The sequence below is a fragment of the Amia ocellicauda genome, chromosome 7 (assembly GCF_036373705.1).
Source record: "Amia ocellicauda isolate fAmiCal2 chromosome 7, fAmiCal2.hap1, whole genome shotgun sequence".
NCBI lineage: Eukaryota > Metazoa > Chordata > Actinopteri > Amiiformes > Amiidae > Amia > Amia ocellicauda.
In genome coordinates this window covers 36,205,984-36,212,317 of record NC_089856.1, presented here as the reverse complement: position 1 = coordinate 36,212,317, position 6,334 = coordinate 36,205,984, and positions in this window count along the sequence as shown.

Below are 6,334 nucleotides of genomic sequence, written 5' to 3'. Positions count from 1 at the left end.
TGTGTACTAAAAGTATGCCTCAATCTGGTGCAACTGCAATTACCTGATCAAAAGTTGTAGTCAGAACATTTGCATCTGAAAGTATATTAGTATGAACCTCCGATTAAACTAATAGTAACTGGATTAAAATTACGAACTGTGGAAAAAACATTTTGAGCTGACTTCCGTCATATGATGAAGTCAACTAGAGTGAACATTATCTTCAGTCCGAGGAATGCTTTTCTCTCTGAACTGATGCATGGGGAATCCATAAATAAACCAGTTTGCCTTTAACAGATGATAGCTCTCTCCTAGGTTTATAATTATGGGTGCTATTGTCTGTCTCATGATGAAGTATTATAATGTTTGTTTTTTCTGTGTGTGCCTTTTTGTTTCATGATTTATTTTTGTTTTTAATAAGGAACATTTTACACTGTATAATATAAATTATACACCATACATTCCGAGCAATTTCTAACCCCCTTTATTTATTTTAGAATATTTTAATTCTAAGATCTGTATTGTTTCAGGCATAGTATATTTTTGTATTTTCCTCACTTTCAAGGAATAATTTCCAAATCTTTTAATGAAATAAAATGTTTGAACTAATTGCTCATGTACCACTGTAATTATATATATATATATATATATATATATATATATATATAAATATATACATTTGTACATAATGTTTTTCAGAACCTGAAAATGTTATATTTGGTTAAGAAAATAAAGCTTTTGTGTTGAAATGCTGCATCTTGTAACTTGAGATGAACCGACTTCCAAATAAACAGGTGGAGGGTTTACCCAAGTTGTTGCTCTTTCTTCTGCCCTGTGATTAAAAACTCCTTTTTAATGTGTGTTAATCTGGAGATTTGTTCATGAAATCGAAAACCGAATACTGCACTAAACTGTAAAGTTATGGATATTGTTTTATGCACATTTTCAGATCCTTTCATTTTCTTCATTAATCTATTTTGTTGCACATGATAAGAAAATATCCATGTGGGCCTGTTCATTTTGGTTGTTCCTCTCAATGTTATTTCCACCACAAGACAGTTGGTGAAATTACTGATGCTCTTCGGCATTCGATTCTTTATATCCCCCACCCAGTGACGCTGTCTTCTCTGTAACTGCAGCTCGGACCACTCTGGGAGGCAGCTGGCTGAAAAATGGGCCGCGGAGGTAAATTAATTCCCCAAAACGCCAAGTCAGTTGCTGATCCCACAAAAAAAAAAGTAATATTGGTGAATATCCACTGTGGGATAAGTTCTGTCCTCAGTATTTTGCGGTGTTTGAGGGAGATTAGAATGTTTCTAAAAGGGAGTAAATGAAAGTGGCAACTTGAATCTTCCAAATCGTCAAGCTCCTGTCTTTGGGTCTCTGCTTCGAATGTTTAATGCCTTCCAAACTGAGCCTGCTGGCCCTTTACTGACATGTTAGCTGTTGTATGCAAAAAAACTAAACAAAAAAACTTTAGCCATCAGAAGAGTTGATTGTTTTATTAAGTTATATCCACAGATAGGGGCCCCTGGGTGTCTCTACTACTAAAGAGGGTGCACTGTGTAAATCTAACCCTGACCATAGGCCTTTCTAATATCTTTCTCTAAGTAAGGGAAAGCATCCATCTTGTGGAGGTGAGTGTTCTTGTTAACATATAAACGATCAGCCGTAACATTATGACCACCTGCCTAATATTGTGTAGGTCCCCCTTTTGCCGCCAAAACAGCCCTGACCCGTCGAGGCATGGACTCCACTAGACCTCTGAAGGTGTGCTGTGGTATCTGGCACCAAGACGTTAGCAGCAGATCCTTTAAGTCCTGTAAGTTGCAAGGTGGGGCCTCCATGGATCGGACATGTTTGTCCAGCACATCCCACAGATGCTCGATTGGATTGAGATCTGTGGAATTTGGAGGCCAAGTCAACGCCTTGAACTCGTGATTCATCAGACCAGGTCACCTTCTTCCATTGCTCCGTGGTCCAGTTCTGATGCTTACTTACCCATTGTAGGAGCTTTCGTCAGTGGACAGGGGTCAGCATGGGCACCCTGACTGGTCTGCGGCTACGCAGCCCCATACGCAACAAACTGCGATGCACTGTGTGTTCTGACACCTTTCTATCAGAACCAGCATTCACTTTTTCAGCAATATGAGCTACAGTAGTTTGGCCCTTGTCAAAGTCGCTCAGATCCTTATGCTTGCCCATTTTTCCTGCTTCTAACACATCGACTTTGAGGACAGAATGTTCTCTTGCTGCCTAATATATCCCACACACTGACAGGTGCCATGATAACGAGATGATCAGTGTTATTCACTTCACCTGTCAGTGGTCATAATGTTATGGCTGATCGGTGTATATGCACAATAGGATTATGAATTTAAAACCTAACAATTTTTGACAGGCTCAGTGCCGGACGTGTGGAGGTTTGATTCTACGCCAGTGTTCTTGATTGACAGAACTGCCTTCCATGTGCCCCGTCTGTGCGTGTCCCCCACGGTTCTCACACGGCCTTGGCCAGGAAAGCCTGCTTGACAGCCCGTGATGACTGCTCCTCTTCCCTGGGCACTAGCCCGAGCCCCTGCCTGTGCACTCAACTCTGCAGGTGGGTGAAGAGAACAGTCCTGGAGGCTGCAAACCCTTGTTCGCTTAACTCCCCAAGCAATTGCCCGGGGGCGCTGTGTTATGTTTTCACTTCAATTGTGTTTTCATCTCCCAGGACCGAACACTCATTTTCAATACGGGTTGCTGTGATCCCCAGGCCTGAGAATCAGGCTGAAGCCTCACTCTTGTCTGTGGCATTAATCATTGGATGGCACAACACAATTTACTTCGCCGCGGGCTTTGGGATGCTTGGCCAGTTTTTCCATTACGATACAAAAGGTAAGCTGACTGACAATCCAAGACGAAGTGCAAAACAATCCTTATTGTCCAAGCCTGCTTATGTGTCAGACTCGTGTGATTTATAACAAGTAATATGTGGAGTCGCCAGTCCACCTTGTCAGTGAGACCAAGGTGATTTCCTCCTTCATAAAGGGCTGTTACTATAGTTTTAACTACAGTTCTGCCACTTCCTAGAAGTTAGATTTCAGTCCTTTCCAGATCTGATTTTGTTCTTCAGAGCTTGAAGGTGTCCACATGGGTGTATACATTGTAAGAAGGGGGTCGTGGGAGTTACAGCAGTGTTGTTACAGCACAAACACAATTGCCCTCTGTAGAGGAAACGCGGCTGACCCATTTTGAGGAGAACACCGATTCCTGTCAGGTACAGGCGGCTGTAGTTTAGTGACACTGGAGGAAAGATGTAGAGCAAATACTGTATGAACAAATATTAAAGGTACAAGTCAGGGCTTTGTGAACCTGGAATTTGCCGTTGTAATAATCTGTATGTATTTATTTATTAGCTGATGCACTTGTTAAAGTGCAGGAATACAGTCAGAACAAAATACAATAAGCATATATCCTAGTACAATGATGTAACAAGTGCAGACATAATACAGTTAAGAAGGGGGGGTCCTAGGAGAAGTCACAGTTAAACAATATAAGTGCTCATAATACAGAAGTACAGGGGGACATACGTGCCGCTGAGCAACCCAGTAGATTAGGCTGTTGTATTGCAGGTAAAGTGGGAACAGATGTGTCTTGAGTGATCGCCATAAAATGGTCAGTGACTGTGTGGTCCTGACCTCAGAGGGAAGGTAGATCCACCACTTAGGGGAAATTGACTCTCAAATAAACTAACAATAAATATATATTTTTTTACTTAAATAGCTTCCAAACACTACACTTCGCCTATAAGTTACACTGTCATCTACTAACTACTGCAACTGGTCAAGGACTGACTATACCTATAATGCACTCTCTTTGTGTATCCTCTGTGATAAGTGTTTCAGTTTTCACTAATCCGTGTTTCTCGTGTTTCACCAGGGATGAAATCAACACCAAAATTAAAACAAATGCGGGAAATAAATAAATTAAACATTGATGAAAGGATATGCCTTGAATGTTATGTGTGTCAGTCTGCAGGCTATACAACACATCTCCCCCCAGCATCAGTTCTAGTTGTGGACTGTCTTTAAGTATTACTCTTCATGCTGCAGTCTTTTCCCAGATGCGCCGTACAATGAGATTGGCTAGCAGGATTAGTTTCAATGGTGCACAATAAACTCTGGCTCATGTTGATTCGATTTCCCGTGCTGCTGCTCACTGTTATAGGAGTGACTTCACAAAGTGTTTTAGTCCTCTCATGCTGTACATTAAAAGCCGGGTCTCTTCACAGTGCACCATACTGAGGGAAAATCAAAAGTTAAATGAATATGGTCACAATCATAGTATACACTCACCTAAAGGATTATTAGGAACACCATACTAATACTGTGTTTGACCCCCTTTCGCCTTCAGAACTGCCTTAATTGTACGTGGCATTGATTCAACAAGGTGCTGAAAGCATTCTTTAGAAATGTTGGCCCATATTGATAGGATAGCATCTTGCAGTTGATGGAGATTTGTGGGATGCACATCCAGGGCACGAAGCTCCCGTTCCACCACATCCCAAAGATGCTCTATTGGGTTGAGATCTGGTGACTGTGGGGGCCAGTTTAGTACAGTGAACTCATTGTCATGTTCAAGAAACCAATTTGAAATGATTCGACCTTTGTGACATGGTGCATTATCCTGCTGGAAGTAGCCATCAGAGGATGGGTACATGGTGGTCATAAAGGGATGGACATGGTCAGAAACAATGCCCAGGTAGGCCGTGGCATTTAAACGATGCCCAATTGGCACTAAGGGGCCTAAAGTGTGCCAAGAAAACATCCCCCACACCATTACACCACCACCACCAGCCTGCACAGTGGTAACAAGGCATGATGGATCCATGTTCTCATTCTGTTTACGCCAAATTCTGACTCTACCATCTGAATGTCTCAACAGAAATCGAGACTCATCAGACCAGGCTACATTTTTCCAGTCTTCAACTGTCCAATTTTGCTGAGCTTGTGCAAATTGTAGCCTCTTTTTCCTATTTGTAGTGGAGATGAGTGGTACCCGGTGGGGTCTTCTGCTGTTGTAGCCCATCCGCCTCAAGGTTGTACGTGTTGTGGCTTCACAAATGCTTTGCTGCATACCTCGGTTGTAACGAGTGGTTATTTCAGTCAAAGTTGCTCTTCTATCAGCTTGAATCAGTCGGCCCATTCTCCTCTGACCTCTAGCATCAACAAGGCATTTTCGCCCACAGGACTGCCGCATACTGGATGTTTTTCCCTTTTCACACCATTCTTTGTAAACCCTAGAAATGGTTGTGCGTGAAAATCCCAGTAACTGAGCAGATTGTGAAATACTCAGACCGGCCCGTCTGGCACCAACAATCATGCCACGCTCAAAATTGCTTAAATCACCTTTCTTTCCCATTCAGACATTCAGTTTGGAGTTCAGGAGATGTCTTGACCAGGACCACACCCCTAAATGCATTGAAGCAACTGCCATGTGATTGGTTGGTTAGATAATTGCATTAATGAGAAATTGAACAGGTGTTCCTAATAATCCTTTAGGTGAGTGTATATCATATTAATAAGATGAACGGATTACTTTTGCATTGACAGATCTCTGTGAAACTACCTTTTCCCAACTTAAATGCATTATAAACAAACTACGGTCACGACTCACAAGAGTAGAAATTGGTTCTCGGTTATTAGATTTTTCCGTATCAAGTTATAGCCAATCAGAATATAGCATTGTCATGTAGCACCGTCTGTGAGCCGCAGTGACCCAAATGTATAAGGGGACCTCTGGGTTATATGTAATGAGTAGATTAGATCTAAATGTGGCAGTAATGTGATTAATTTTGTATTACAGGTATTTAAAAACAAGCGAATGAGGTTTGTCACAAATGGTGGGTGTAGTCTGCGGACATGTTTGCCTTTGGCTGAGTGGTCCGTGGGGTAAAAAAGTTTGGGAAATGCTGCTGTACATGTAAAGAGGGATAGGTGTGCACTAACTTTTGACCACTGATACCCCCTGCTATTGTGACTGTCAGCTGACTAGGGTATCATATCACTATGTCTGATGTTATCAGCCTCTGACCAAGATATCAGGAGGCACACAGCAGATCCATTCCACTGGGGGAGTCAGAGTCTATGTGTAATACAAAGTACAAACAATTCAATTTGGATTTAATTGTCCAATAAAAAGGTACAGCAATCTTGAAAAGATTTCCTTACAATTCCGCTAGTACAGTTTGTATTTGCACATACCCCAAATGTAGTGTAATGGAAAAACTATTTACAGTACATGTCTAGAAAAATGGCTGACATCTGACATCATAATACACAGTTCAAACATAAGCCACCTGCATCAGCTC